This window comes from Amphibalanus amphitrite, unplaced genomic scaffold (assembly GCF_019059575.1).
Source record: "Amphibalanus amphitrite isolate SeventyFive unplaced genomic scaffold, NRLGWU_Aamphi_draft 000356F_arrow, whole genome shotgun sequence".
Lineage (NCBI taxonomy): Eukaryota > Metazoa > Arthropoda > Thecostraca > Balanomorpha > Balanidae > Amphibalanus > Amphibalanus amphitrite.
Window position 1 is genome coordinate 51,941 of NW_024881850.1, and position 16,639 is coordinate 68,579.

Genomic DNA, 16,639 nt, shown 5'->3' on the forward strand with positions numbered 1-16,639 from the left:
GTCAGGTGGGGGGCGCTGGACACTGGCCGGTGGGAGGGAGGGGAGGGAGGGGGCGGGCCGGTCGGTCACGCCTGCCGCGCGACCCGTCTGGGTGCACGTGGAGGAATACCGGGTGCAGAGTGGCGGGTGCGGGGTGCGGGCAAGTGTCAGGCACACGGGAGGGTGCGAGGCACAACAACGCTGCTAGGTTGACATTGATAACATGAGGTATACCTATACCGACATTGAACGCGAGTTAAACAAAACGAAGCCACGACAAATAGAGCATGGGGCCGAGCAAACATGGGACACCCCCGCCTCAAAACATCCTAATTTCACAGACCACACCGTCACTTTTCGTAGACGTTTGTCACCAGTGATTACTGGTCTCAATAGACCCGTTACGTATTGGCGACACACCAATCGTACTAAGAAAGGCGAGACTGGTCCGTTCCGAGTGAATGACCCCCGAAAAGGAAGACGTTACCCCCATTAGGCAGTTAGCTGGATGGCATTCTGGAATGGCTGGGATTTAAAGAAAACGCCGGGATGACATTGACATTGCAATGCTGTAGCCATTGATCAGGAAATAAGGTAGGTACCTACTCTAGAGGCAAATGTTTAGGGAATATAACGGCATTTATTAGAACAATACGAAGTTTGAACATCAACCTCCGTGGACCGAGGGTGCCTGATTGCGGATTACGAGCAGATGCTATTAACAACTTATGGAGGTACCTAAAGTAACCCTGCGAATTCCATAGAATTCCACTGCTGCATTTAACCCGCGCCCTGCTGGGGGGGGGGGTGTTTGAACACCCCCCTTGTAGTTTTTCGCGAATATCTCAAAAACGGCGGCGCGGAGCGCCGCCGTTTTTGATACACCTTATCATACATCAATTCTACACATGTTGTGAAAATTTCAGACGAAGGTCATTCAAGGTCAGGTCACCAGGTCACTTGAAGTGACCTCACCTCATAAAAAGTTTCAATGTCTGTCATAGCTACACCGAGTGACCGATCGCTTTGAAACTTTCAGCGATTGCTAAGAGCAATAGAATGTACAAAATGTACATCTCCGAATTTTGATATCGATGACCTAAGGTCAGGTCAATTTTGCGACCTCCCCATTATAAGTCAATGGGAGAAAATTGAAATGCACCTCTTTTGAACGAAAGACATTATAAACACTCCTAAACACTGAATGACAAGTGGTTTAGACACACTGAACATGAAAATGGTGTCCGTGACCCCTGTTTATGCCCTGAGGTCATCTTAGGTCACGAATGGCATCGAACAGTTTTTCGCATATAACTTTTGATAGAGGCATGCTAGAGCGATGAAAACGCCTTAGATGTGTTCAGCTCGACGATACGGATCGACTGATATGCAACATGACCCTTTCCGGTCAGGTCATGACCTTGACCTGAGGTCAAATTTTCAAGTTGACCTTTCAAGGTCAAGTTATAGTTCATTCGATGCGTCTTGACGAGAGGAACACGATGCCGGTAAAAGGAAGCTCGTACAAGGCTTGGGTCAAAAGTTATTGCAGGAAAACTGTTTCCGAAAAAATCGGCTATTTTTGCAGTTTTTGCCCCCTGCAGGCAAAACCGTTGACGTTAGGCCAAATCTGAGAGAATTATCCAGAAAGGGCGTTAATAGGGCTATCGAATGCGCTTTTCCGCGGCGCTGTAGCTCTATTGGTTCCCGAGTTATGCGTTGGCTTCTTGGAAGTTTTCGACATTCGACCTGGAAATCGGCGAAATTTTGCCTTCAATGACCTCTGGTGACCTGACCTTTGACCTGACCAAAAAATTGACCGAAGTGATTTCCTCATTATTTTTGACGCTCTTTCGAACGCCGCCTTCCGCGTATCGCTACGTGGCCCAGGAGCCGAGTTAGAAGGGAGGGGTGTTCAAACACCCCCCCCCCCCCAGCAGGGCGTGGAAATCCAGGACCCCCAGCCGGGCGCGGGTTAAATAGTTTTCGCAGTCTTTATACAAGCACTCCGCGCCCACGCAAGTGGTAAAACCGGGCCCAAGTTTCGCTATCATACTAAAATTACTCCGGACACATCCAACCACTTTTTTACGTACCCGTACAACAATTATCAGCTATCAGCCTCCAAATCAAGCAGCACACACTACCTCACTCGGACACTCTCAGACCACTGCCACCTCAACGGTCTCGCTCCACCGACTGATACCGATTCGAGAGGCGAGATCTCTCATCTCGCCTCCCTTCCGTTCCGAGTCTCAGTCCCACTGTTACTCATCGGCCTCCGCCTATCCGCGACTTCCAGTGGTCGTCGCGCCCCGTCTCCTCGCCTCAGCGAATCAGCTGCCGCGCACCCCGCGACCTGGCATGCGAACAAAAACGTCCGAGCCTGCAGCGACGGAGCCGGTCGGGCTTTCAGACTGGCGTCACACGGACTGAAAGCCGGTCCGGGGTCGGGGAGACGGTCAAAGACTCGGGTGGGACCGACCAACTCCGTCACACCAGCCACCGGCAAACGGAGTAGGTCGGGATAAGAATGGGGAGGGATTTGGTGAGATGAATCGAATGGATATGGCTTCAAAATGACTTATTTTTAATTTAACTAAAAATGTGTTTTATAACAGATACAAAGGCATACAGATGTGTGCAGACCTAAGATAGGAATGGATGAGAAAGAGATGATAATTTTTACGAATCTTCAAACTTCACAACCCTATTAGGACCAGATTCATTGGACATCACGGAACATTCAAAGCACCTTGGGAAAATATTTCTAATATTTATATAGAAATATATAAATATTTTATATATATAGAAAATATTTATAAAAAATTATCATCTGCACCGACTCTCAGTCTCTCCTGCGCAAACTAGAGAGCGGATCGGCTCCTCCGGAGTGGCACGACCTCCCTCAACAAGTCGTCTGGGTATACTGCCCAGGGCACGCCGGAGTCCAACTGAACGACAGAGCCGATCACCTGGCTGGCAGCGGTTCTGCTTCCGACTACCTGGAGCTCGGGACGCAGGACATCCAACTCATCATACGGGATCGACAGCTGAGCAGCCGCGACGACGGGTCGTGGGAGGAGAGGAGGATGAGCGAGAGAGGCCTGCAGCGGGGTTGGGCGGCGAAATCCACCTCCCGTGGCCGCGCTGCCCACACGATGTGCCAGCTGGCCACTGGTACTCTCTCCCGAGCGGCGCTGACCAGGGTGTTCCAGCTAGGAGGAGCAGAGGCTGCTTGGGGCCAACTATTGGGCCTCCGCCGGCTAACGACGCTGCCGCTCGACCAGTAAGACCAGTAAGACCAGTAAGATTTGATTGAATGCAAATGCACTTACACTTGGCATGCCAATAATTTGTGAAGACACTCGACGTGTCATGACACTCATAACATCCCTCCGAGGCGTTAACTGTCCCCTGACAGTCACCGTGACAGGCTGTGACCGAGACCCGACCGTCAAATCTGACAACTGTCAGAGCCGAGACCCCAGGACCGCCCTATCAGAACAGGGCTCAGGACTTCAGGAGGGCCTCCCTGGCCGGCGGCCAGCCTCCCCGACTGTCACAGCTTTCTGGCATAAACAAACCGTTAGCGGTCGTCGGACAAAATCCCGGCTCTCGTCCGACCAGCGGGTGTTAGATGAAAGAGAAACGATGCGTGGAATGGAAGCTCAGTGGTTAGCGGGCAACACATAGGCATCGTCCCCAACCCACTGCCAAGGGAAAGAGCTCTGTGAAGAGCTCCACCCAAAGGGTTTTCGACCTGTAGTTTAGTTCAGACATCAGTTCCCAATGCCCACACTATCGAAATTCGAATGCATGACATAATCACATTTGATGCAAGATCAAATAGTGCTTAGGTATGCACATAGCCAGATTGCAGGACACCAGATTGCAGGGCATGTACTCATGATTGTTGCTCCGGTTTACCAGGAAGAAACCTCACGCTGTGCAAAACCGGTGACCACAAGACCAATAGACTAAACGTCCATTTCGAGCCTGTGGCAACACTGGTAAAACGACACCAAACATCACCGTTTGCTTCAGTCGGTCCGATTGAGCTAACCCTTTTATGAGCCATGCACTGTTTGCGCGCGTCCATCAAACAGACGTCATGCGCGAGGCTGACGCAGCGGCGGGTGGTCGAGAAATTCGACCCCTCCGTGGGGCGGCGGCATGTCAGCCCCTCCAAACCATCTCTGATCCGCTTTCATCGGAACCGACGGTGCAGAAATCCGATCTCTTGCCACCCCCTCCCCCCAGACAACAGCTCAGAGCTCGCTAAGACGGTCAGAGAATCAAAGGCGGCTGGTTCGGTCAGTCACGTGCGGGTCATTAGACAGCGAATGTAGCTAGGTCAGCAGCATCTGCAAAACGGCGGCCTGTCGGGGACGCTGCAGCCCCGCCCTGAGCTACGAGCCGTCTGGGTATGCATCGGACATGCCGGAGTTATGCAAGGGTGAGTCATGTGGCAATGATTTTCAGACGACGGACCTTATAAGGCAAACAGTCGCCAGTGTTTGTGAGGAGAGCGCCAGAGTGAGTGTGTCGGCTAGATGTGACTCGTGTGAGTCAGACCTTGTTTGGGTTACAGGTCGACCAGGCCTGACACAGAAATTACTGGTACAGCCGCAGTCGCCGCAGCAACAGTCATAAATCTGTGCGAATGGGTTTATTCCTAGAAACGCCTTATCACGTATTCTATGGGTTATGCAGATTAAATTTCATTTTCTTTATGCACAAGGACTGATAATTTCATATTAAATATATAGGCAATGACCGAATCTAAGCATATCATTAACAAATACCTACATTCGATTGTTTTCCACAAAACACTGTGTGTCCAATAAGACATCCACCCTCAACAAAGTACCTTACGTCTAGGTCTGTTTCCCTCCCTGACCAAATGCAAAAAAAAAAAAATAACAGTGAATTATCTACGGGTTTAGCCTTCGAATAGTGCCCGAAAATTCATCGGCTCAGTGGCCTGCCTGGCCGCAGCTACATCCGAAATGGACCACAACGCCGAACCACAGCTTTCCCACGGTACCACCGATTTAAAGGGACCCTCCCACCTTAACATTAGATTTGAGTTGAGATAGCCAAAATGGGGTCCCTGGCTCACAATTACCGGTTTCGGCACTCACAACATCGAGAAATGCCTTAAATCGGAAATATTGAATTTCAAAATTGCAGCATTTTGATTCAGAGGGGCTAATGCTTAGGAATACCCCTCTGAATGTGTGACGTCAGCGCAAATATCTAACGATTTTTAAACGTTTGACTAAAACGTTTTGTAGAACGCGGTGGTATATGCTATTTGCGCGCAACAACTGCCGCAAACGCCGCACTTCTAAAATAAAGTCGCTAGAAACAGCGGAGATCCCAAAAAAGTAAACAAAAGTAAAAGTCTAATATCTTGAAAACCGGTGAATATTTTTCGGTGAAATTTGGTAGATAATCGTTTTCGCTCATTCTGAACCGAGCGACATCACTTTCATGCCAATTCATTAACTTTTTTGAAGGTGGGAGGGTCCCTTTAACTCTGCCGCCCACGACTCTGCCGTCCAGTGGTCTGAGGCCGACCGGAACTGGCCGTGTATAACCGGAACCAGTAGTGGTGACATAATGGGAAGCCCTATCTGGACCAGTGCCGGCCGCTTCCTGTAGCCCGGAGATGATGTGAATGTCAGTGGGGCGGGATGGGGAGGGAGGGAGGAAGAGAGGGAAGGAGGGATGGAGGGAGGGAAGGAGAGAGAGAGAGAGAGAGAGAGAGAGAGAGAGAGAGAGAGAGAGAGAGAGAGAGAGAGAGAGAGAGAGAGAGAGAGAGAGAGGGAGAGAGACTGACTGACTGACTCACTGACTGACACACAGACAGACACAGACAGACAGACAGACAGACAGACAGACAGACAGACAGACAGACAGACAGACAGACAGACAGACAAGCAGGGCAGACAGAGAGGATCACATGGAAGCCGCGCCTTGAGGAGCTCTCCAGTTGCCAACTTCCAAAGTAAACACTGCGGGGCTGCGCCACGCCGCCGCCGTCTCCGTCTACACCATCCGTCGCCTCCGACGACCCCGCCGCCTCCGGGCTCCACGACGAGAGATGATGGGCTACACACCGCAGCCGGCCAACGACGCGTCGCTCGCGACGACGGCCTCGAGACGGCGTGTCGGCCGCGACGGGCCGCCTGGCGCACCTCGAGGTCACGACGTAGAAAAGTTATAAAGCTCCAATGATCACCCGTTTGGAACTGTCAGTGACGACGCCAGTTTACTATGAAAAATCACCGGGATCCGAGAGTCGATTATGCGGTCTCGTAGCCTAAAAACGGAGCTGCTTCACATAACACAACGAAACTCTTCACAACGAAACATTAAAATGCTGGTAAAATGTACATAAATAATGTGAAAAATTGCAGATAGCGGACACACAGTGTTAAACGGACACTATCACTGGGGATGCCGACGGCTGATCGACTGTTGCTGTTGTCGGCGTGTGTGCTCAGCCAAACAAAACCGTCGACATGTATCCCAGGGGCTGCCAAGACTAGGGCAAATAAACATGGAAAGGCAATCAAACCCAAGCGCAAACCACCCATGCCTAAAGATAGCCTGGGGTTGTCCAGGAGGCGTTTCGAAAAGGTACAGGATCCTTGAAGATCTTGCTGGGTGGCTCCAAGACATGTAGCACGACTGTGTGATACAGGCACTCAAACGAAACGAATGCGATTGGCACTCAAACGAAACCTGAGTGCTGTTTGATGTTCGGTGCCAAATCAACTGGAAAACGTAACCTTCCAGCTCCACGATGATTCCTGAGCTGGAAGCCAAAATAAGAGCCTCTAATCTTGGCACTAATTACCTACCATGTTCCCTGGAAGCTACTGAAGATTAACAACAGCAAAAGGGAAGAGCAGGCAATCAATTTTCAGAGTCGTTCCGCGAACTCTTAGCGAGACACCCACCTGTCGAGCTGTACAGGCACCTGTCAAAACAGCCGCCACTGGCAAATATCCACGTTGGGGCACCAGCCCACCTCTCCGTCTACTGTCTGAGCAATGAGTCAGACTCCTCACCTCCGCCTCACACTCACTCGTCCCCTGACCGGGACACACCACCACCCCTCCAACCGCGACCGTGGCTCGTCGGGGACAAGCGATGCGACGCCCGACGCCCGACCGGGCCGAGGCACCAGACGGGGAGGGCAGACAGTAAAAACTGGCCCGGCCGGGCGCACCGTTCACTCAGCCGCGGTCGGGTCATTCGAGGCCGAGGACGGGTCGCCGGGGCCGGGTCAGACAGAAGATGCATCGCAACACGGTGCAAGCGCTGAAGAACATGTGCCGAATGGGGTAGTTGCTGAATGCATGGTCATCTTGTTGATGGGGTCGAAGCATGTATGATGGCGAAGCTGTTGTTTGCTGATATTTATGACCTCAATCCAAGCGGATCCGACCCTTTAAGTAGGTGGCATGCTTCCATGGGTGTAGTAGCTTATGTTGATCAAGACAGCCCATATTCAGCCCAGATTCAGCCCGGATTCAGCCCAGATTCGGGACACCTCCGATCAAGCTGAAACTCGCACACAACGTAGGCCATGACATGCCCAATCCACAGTCCAAGTCATTCGGTGGCACTCCCAGCCGTTTGACCTACAGAGGTCAGCAAAGGTCACGTGGCCCAAATTTGCACAGCAGATTGTGGCCCACCCAGTAGAGCTAGAGCGCTAAAAACGGCACCAATCGACTCGCCAGCATCTAATCTTACTTTCCCAACACTCATTTGACCTCTCAAGGTCATGCGATGACCTAAGGTCATTTGTGGGCTATGTCGAAAATACACTTGCACAGCAGTTTTCGAGTAAATGGATTGACCGAATTCCAAATCAGAGCACATCATCGGGTAGCCCATAGGCCGTAGTAACTTTCCTTGAAAACCGCTTTTCGATATGTGACCCCGTTTGACCTCGGCAGGTCAAAATGTGCAAATAATCGACACTCAATACGTCGCAGCCCGGATTCAGCCCAGATTTGGGACACCTCCGATCAAGCTGAAACTCGCACACAATGTAGGCCATGACATGCCCAATCCACAGTCCAAGTCATTCGGTGGCACTCCCAGCCGTTTGACCTACAGAGGTCAGCAAAGGTCACGTGGCCCAAATTTGCACAGCAGATTGTGGCCCACCCAGTAGAGCTAGAGCGCTAAAAATGGCACCAATCGACTCGCCAGCATCTAATCTTACTTTCCCAACACTCATTTGACCTCTCAAGGTCATGCGATGACCTAAGGTCATTTGTGGGCTATGTCGAAAATACACTTGCACAGCAGTTTTCGAGTAGATGGATTGACCGAATTCCAAATCAGAGCACATCATCGGGTAGCCCATAGGCCGTAGTAACTTTCCTTAAAAACCGCTTTTCGATATGTGACCCCGTTTGACCTCGGCAGGTCAAAATGTGCAAATAAACGACACTCAATACGTCGCAGCCCGGATTCAGCCCAGATTCGGGACACCTCCGATCAAGCTGAAACTCGCACACAATGTAGGCCATGACATCCCCAATCCACAGTCCAAGTCATTCGGTGGCACTCCCAGCCGTTTGACCTACAGAGGTCAGCAAAGGTCACGTGGCCCAAATTTGCACAGCAGATTGTGGCCCACCCAGTAGAGCTAAAGCGCTAAAAATGGCACCAATCGACTCGCCAGCATCTAATCTTACTTTCCCAACACTCATTTGACCTCTCAAGGTCATGCGATGACCTAAGGTCATTTGTGGGCTATGTCGAAAATACACTTGCACAGCAGTTTTCGAGTAGATGGATTGATCGAATTCCAAATCAGAGCACATCATCGGGTAGCCCATAGGCCGTAGTAACTTTCCTTAAAAACCGCTTTTCGATATGTGACCCCGTTTGACCTCGGCAGGTCAAAATGTGCAAATAATCGACACTCAATACGTCGCAGCCCGGATTCAGCCCAGATTCTGGACACCTCCGATCAAGCTGAAACTCGCACACAATGTAGGCCATGACATGCCCAATCCACAGTCCAAGTCATTTGGTGGCACTCCCAGCCATTTGACCTACAGAGGTCAGCAAAGGTCACGTGGCCCAAATTTGCACAGCAGATTGTGGCCCACCCAGTAGAGCTAGAGCGCTAAAAATGGCACCAATCGACTCGCCAGCATCTAATCTTACTTTCCCAACACTCATTTGACCTCTCAAGGTCATGCGATGACCTAAGGTCATTTGTGGGCTATGTCGAAAATACACTTGCACAGCAGTTTTCGAGTAGATGGATTGACCGAATTCCAAATCAAAGCACATCATCGGGTAGCCCATAGGCCGTAGTAACTTTCCTTGAAAACCGCTTTTCGATATGTGACCCCGTTTGACCTCGGCAGGTCAAAATGTGCAAATAAACGACACTCAATACGTCGCAGCCCGGATTCAGCCCAGATTCGGGACACCTCCGATCAAGCTGAAACTCGCACACAATGTAGGCCATGACATGCCCAATCCACAGTCCAAGTCATTCGGTGGCACTCCCAGCCGTTTGACCTACAGAGGTCAGCAAAGGTCACGTGGCCCAAATTTGCACAGCAGATTGTGGCCCACCCAGTAGAGCTAGAGCGCTAAAAATGGCACCAATCGACTCGCCAGCATCTAATCTTACTTTCCCAACACTCATTTGACCTCTCAAGGTCATGCGATGACCTAAGGTCATTTGTGGGCTATGCCGAAAATACACTTGCACAGCAGTTTTCGAGTAGATGGATTGACCGAATTCCAAATCAGAGCACATCATCGGGTAGCCCATAGGCCGTAGTAACTTTTCTTGAAAACCGCTTTTCGTGTGCGAGTTTCAGCTTGATCGGAGGTGTCCCGAATCTGGGCTGAATCCGGGCTGCGACGTATTGAGTGTCGATTATTTGCACATTTTGACCTGCCGAGGTCAAACGGGGTCACATATCGAAAAGCGGTTTTTAAGGAAAGTTACTACGGCCTATGGGCTACCCGATGATGTGCTCTGATTTGGAATTCGGTCAATCCATCTACTCGAAAACTGCTGTGCAAGTGTATTTTCGACATAGCCCACAAATGACCTTAGGTCATCGCATGACCTTGAGAGGTCAAATGAGTGTTGGGAAAGTAAGATTAGATGCTGGCGAGTCGATTGGTGCCATTTTTAGCGCTCTAGCTCTACTGGGTGGGCCACAATCTGCTGTGGAAATTTGGGTCACGTGACCTTTGCTGACCTCTGTAGGTCAAACGGCTGGGAGTGCCACCGAATGACTTGGACTGTGGATTGGGCATGTCATGGCCTACATTGTGTGCGAGTTTCAGCTTGATCGGAGGTGTCCCGAATCTGGGCTGAATCCGGGCTGCGACGTATTGAGTGTCGATTATTTGCACATTTTGACCTGCCGAGGTCAAACGGGGTCACATATCGAAAAGCGGTTTTTAAGGAAAGTTACTACGGCCTATGGGCTACCCGATGATGTGCTCTGATTTGGAATTCGGTCAATCCATCTACTCGAAAACTGCTGTGCAAGTGTATTTTCGACATAGCCCACAAATGACCTTAGGTCATCGCATGACCTTGAGAGGTCAAATGAGTGTTGGGAAAGTAAGATTAGATGCTGGCGAGTCGATTGGTGCCATTTTTAGCGCTCTAGCTCTACTGGGTGGGCCACAATCTGCTGTGCAAATTTGGGCCACGTGACCTTTGCTGACCTCTGTAGGTCAAACGGCTGGGAGTGCCACCGAATGACTTGGACTGTGGATTGGGCATGTCATGGCCTACATTGTGTGCGAGTTTCAGCTTGATCGGAGGTGTCCCGAATCTGGGCTGAATCCGGGCTGCGACGTATTGAGTGTCGATTATTTGCCCATTTTGACCTGCCGAGGTCAAACGGGGTCACATATCGAAAAGCGGTTTTTAAGGAAAGTTACTACGGCCTATGGGCTACCCGATGATGTGCTCTGATTTGGAATTCGGTCAATCCATCTACTCGAAAACTGCTGTGCAAGTGTATTTTCGACATAGCCCACAAATGACCTTAGGTCATCGCATGACCTTGAGAGGTCAAATGAGTGTTGGGAAAGTAAGAATAGATGCTGGCGAGTCGATTGGTGCCATTTTTAGCGCTCTAGCTCTACTGGGTGGGCCACAATCTGCTGTGCAAATTTGGGTCACGTGACCTTTGCTGACCTCTGTAGGTCAAACGGCTGGGAGTGCCACCGAATGACTTGGACTGTGGATTGGGCATGTCATGGGCTACATTGTGTGCGAGTTTCAGCTTGATCGGAGGTGTCCCGAATCTGGGCTGAATCCGGGCTGCGACGTATTGAGTGTCGATTATTTGCACATTTTGACCTGCCGAGGTCAAACGGGGTCACATATCGAAAAGCGGTTTTTAAGGAAAGTTACTACGGCCTATGGGCTACCCGATGATGTGCTCTGATTTGGAATTCGGTCAATCCATCTACTCGAAAACTGCTGTGCAAGTGTATTTTCGACATAGCCCACAAATGACCTTAGGTCATCGCATGACCTTGAGAGGGCAAATGAGTGTTGGAAAAGTAAGATTAGATGCTGGCGAGTCGATTGGTGCCATTTTTAGCGCTCTAGCTCTACTGGGTGGGCCACAATCTGCTGTGCAAATTTGGGTCACGTGACCTTTGCTGACCTCTGTAGGTCAAACGGCTGGGAGAACCACCGAATGACTTGGACTGTGGATTGGGCATGTCATGGCCTACATTGTGTGCGAGTTTCAGCTTGATCGGAGGTGTCCCGAATCTGGGCTGAATCCGGGCTGCGACGTATTGAGTGTCGATTATTTGCACATTTTGACCTGCCGAGGTCAAACGGGGTCACATATTGAAAAGCGGTTTTTAAGGAAAGTTACTGCGGCCTATGGGCTACCCGATGATGTGCTCTGATTTGGAATTCGGTCAATCCATCTACTCGAAAACTGCTGTGCAAGTGTATTTTCGACATAGCCCACAAATGACCTTAGGTCATCGCATGACCTTGAGAGGTCAAATGAGTGTTGGGAAAGTAAGATTAGATGCTGGCGAGTCGATTGGTGCCATTTTTAGCGCTCTAGCTCTACTGGGTGGGCCACAATCTGCTGTGCAAATTTGGGCCACGTGACCTTTGCTGACCTCTGTAGGTCAAACGGCTGGGAGTGCCACCGAATGACTTGGACTGTGGATTGGGGATGTCATGGCCTACATTGTGTGCGAGTTTCAGCTTGATCGGAGATGTCCCGAATCTGGGCTGAATCCGGGCTGCGACGTATTGAGTGTCGATTATTTGCCCATTTTGACCTGCCGAGGTCTAACGGGGTCACATATCGAAAAGCGGTTTTTAAGAAAGTTACTACGGCCTATGGGCTACCCGATGATGTGCTCTGATTTGGAATTCGGTCAATCCATCTACTCAAAAACTGCTGTGCAAGTGTATTTTCGACATAGCCCACAAATGACCTTAGGTCATCGCATGACCTTGAGAGGGCAAATGAGTGTTGGGAAAGTAAGATTAGATGCTGGCGAGTCGATTGGTGCCATTTTTAGCGCTCTAGCTCTACTGGGTGGGCCACAATCTGCTGTGCAAATTTGGGTCACGTGACCTTTGCTGACCTCTGTAGGTCAAACTGCTGGGAGTGCCACCGAATGACTTGGACTGTGGATTGGGCATGTCATGGCCTACATTGTGTGCGAGTTTCAGCTTGATCGGAGGTGTCCCGAATCTGGGCTGAATCCGGGCTGCGACGTATTGAGTGTCGATTATTTGCACATTTTGACCTGCCGAGGTCAAACGGGGTCACATACCGAAAAGCGGTTTTTAAGGAAAGTTACTACGGCCTATGGGCTACCCGATGATGTGCTCTGATTTGGAATTCGGTCAATCCATCTACTCGAAAACTGCTGTGCAAGTGTATTTTCGACATAGCCCACAAATGACCTTAGGTCATCGCATGACCTTGAGAGGGCAAATGAGTGTTGGGAAAGTAAGATTAGATGCTGGCGAGTCGATTGGTGCCATTTTTAGCGCTCTAGCTCTACTGGGTGGGCCACAATCTGCTGTGCAAATTTGGGTCACGTGACCTTTGCTGACCTCTGTAGGTCAAACGGCTGGGAGTGCCACCGAATGACTTGGACTGTGGATTGGGCATGTCATGGCCTACATTGTGTGCGAGTTTCAGCTTGATCGGAGGTGTCCCGAATCTGGGCTGAATCCGGGCTGCGACGTATTGAGTGTCGATTATTTGCACATTTTGACCTGCCGAGGTCAAACGGGGTCACATATCGAAAAGCGGTTTTCAAGGAAAGTTACTACGGCCTATGGGCTACCCGATGATGTGCTCTGATTTGGAATTCGGTCAATCCATCTACTCGAAAACTGCTGTGCAAGTGTATTTTCGACATAGCCCACAAATGACCTTAGGTCATCGCATGACCTTGAGAGGTCAAATGAGTGTTGGGAAAGTAAGATTAGATGCTGGCGAGTCGATTGGTGCCATTTTTAGCGCTCTAGCTCTACTGGGTGGGCCACAATTTGCTGTGCAAATTTGGGCCACGTGACCTTTGCTGACTTCTGTAGGTCAAACGGCTGGGAGTGCCACCGAATGACTTGGACTGTGGATTGGGCATGTCATGGCCTACATTGTGTGCGAGTTTCAGCTTGATCGGAGGTGTCCCGAATCTGGGCTGAATCCGGGCTGCGACGTATTGAGTGTCGATTATTTGCACATTTTGACCTGCCGAGGTCAAACGGGGTCACATATCGAAAAGCGGTTTTTAAAGGAAAAGGGCCACCTTCGTGAAATATGAAGATATCGTTGTTTTTCATTTTGACATTATTATTTTTCATTTTCTTTTTAAAATTGGTGCCAGAAGTGCACAATTCGCGAAAAAGTATTTAAAACTATTTAACATATTGGTACTATGTTGATACTCTCTACGGCACCTACTGTATGATGGCATAGCGATGACGTCACACTCAAGCCAATCAGCGTTCAGAAGACAGACTCGTCGGATTGTGTCAGATAAGCTGATTGGTTAAAGCTGAGCTGGTTGGAGCTGATTGGTAAAAAACCAAAGCCTCGCCGCGGGTGGCTGTATTGTCGGATAAGAACGCATTCCTGGGATAAGGACGCATTCCTGGCGTATTTTCTTTTAAAATTGCCGATAACTACGAATGGAGGCCGAAATCGGCCGTATGGAGGTAGACAGCAAGGTTTTCGGACACGGGCTACAAGATGGCTATCTCAGTTTCAATCCCCATGTTAAAGGTGGCCCTTTTCCTTTAAGGAAAGTTACTACGGCCTATGGGCTACCCGATGATGTGCTCTGATTTGGAATTCGGTCAATCCATCTACTCGAAAACTGCTGTGCAAGTGTATTTTCGACATAGCCCACAAATGACCTTAGGTCATCGCATGACCTTGAGAGGGCAAATGAGTGTTGGGAAAGTAAGATTAGATGCTGGCGAGTCGATTGGTGCCATTTTTAGCGCTCTAGCTCTACTGGGTGGGCCACAATCTGCTGTGCAAATTTGGGTCACGTGACCTTTGCTGACCTCTGTAGGTCAAACGGCTGGGAGTGCCACCGAATGACTTGGACTGTGGATTGGGCATGTCATGGCCTACATTGTGTGCGAGTTTCAGCTTGATCGGAGGTGTCCCGAATCTGGGCTGAATCCGGGCTGCGACGTATTGAGTGTCGATTATTTGCACATTTTGACCTGCCGAGGTCAAACGGGGTCACATATCGAAAAGCGGTTTTCAAGGAAAGTTACTACGGCCTATGGGCTACCCGATGATGTGCTCTGATTTGGAATTCGGTCAATCCATCTACTCGAAAACTGCTGTGCAAGTGTATTTTCGACATAGCCCACAAATGACCTTAGGTCATCGCATGACCTTGAGAGGTCAAATGAGTGTTGGGAAAGTAAGATTAGATGCTGGCGAGTCGATTGGTGCCATTTTTAGCGCTCTAGCTCTACTGGGTGGGCCACAATTTGCTGTGCAAATTTGGGCCACGTGACCTTTGCTGACTTCTGTAGGTCAAACGGCTGGGAGTGCCACCGAATGACTTGGACTGTGGATTGGGCATGTCATGGCCTACATTGTGTGCGAGTTTCAGCTTGATCGGAGGTGTCCCGAATCTGGGCTGAATCCGGGCTGCGACGTATTGAGTGTCGATTATTTGCACATTTTGACCTGCCGAGGTCAAACGGGGTCACATATCGAAAAGCGGTTTTTAAGGAAAGTTACTACGGTCTATGGGCTACCCGATGATGTGCTCTGATTTGGAATTCGGTCAATCCATCTACTCGAAAACTGCTGTGCAAGTGTATTTTCGACATAGCCCACAAATGACCTTAGGTCATCGCATGACCTTGAGAGGTCAAATGAGTGTTGGGAAAGTAAGATTAGATGCTGGCGAGTCGATTGGTGCCATTTTTAGCGCTCTAGCTCTACTGGGTGGGCCACAATCTGCTGTGCAAATTTGGGCCACGTGACCTTTGCTGACCTCTGTAGGTCAAACGGCTGGGAGTGCCACCAAATGACTTGGACTGTGGATTGGGCATGTCATGGCCTACATTGTGTGCGAGTTTCAGCTTGATCGGAGGTGTCCCGAATCTGGGCTGAATCCGGGCTGCGACGTATTGAGTGTCGATTATTTGCACATTTTGACCTGCCGAGGTCAAACGGGGTCACGTATCGAAAAGCGGTTTTTAAGGAAAGTTACTACGGCCTATGGGCTACCCGATGATGTGCTCTGATTTGGAATTCGGTCAATCCATCTACTCGAAAACTGCTGTGCAAGTGTATTTTCGACATAGCCCACAAATGACCTTAGGTCATCGCATGACCTTGAGAGGGCAAATGAGTGTTGGGAAAGTAAGATTAGATGCTGGCGAGTCGATTGGTGCCATTTTTAGCGCTCTAGCTCTACTGGGTGGGCCACAATCTGCTGTGCAAATTTGGGTCACGTGACCTTTGCTGACCTCTGTAGGTCAAACGGCTGGGAGTGCCACCGAATGACTTGGACTGTGGATTGGGCATGTCATGGCCTACATTGTGTGCGAGTTTCAGCTTGATCGGAGGTGTCCCGAATCTGGGCTGAATCCGGGCTGAATCTGGGCTGAATATGGGCTGTCTTGACGGACATGTAGTAGCTTTCGCTTTGTCCCTTGTGAGTTCATTACATGTGCCCAAAAGACGCAGCGCAGCGATACGAGTACAAAATAAGACGGAGAAAGAGAGGAATAAGTATTCAACTATTGCGGGCCACAACGAACAGAAAACGGCACGAGATTGAGCGACATCAGCACAAGCAGCAACACGACTGGATCTCGAGTGTCACGAATCCCAGAACGGTGACATCCCAGCGCCACATCTCCCCATTGACCATCAGCCAATATCCACGATCTCTCGTCGGAGATCGGTCGAAACTGTCGAATCATCGCAGACCATGATGAAGCGCGTCAAAGGCACTTCATGGCCACTTTGTCTAGACTGATCTTATCAGATCAATGACCCAGATCACCGGTCAAACGCTTATGAACCGGTCCGACGGGAACCGCATCGGTGTAACGGTGAACCGATTTGTTCAGGATGGTTGGACCCTT

At 50.0% G+C, this 16,639-nt stretch overlaps 1 protein-coding gene across 1 annotated transcript in view; it reads right to left on the reverse strand.

Moving 5' to 3' along the window:
- LOC122389385 (filamin-A-like) overlaps positions 1–16,639 on the reverse strand; it is a gene marked incomplete at its 3' end in the record, with an annotated part of 61,355 nt that overhangs the window by 44,297 nt on the left and 419 nt on the right. The gene's annotated exons all lie outside the window — the stretch shown is intronic.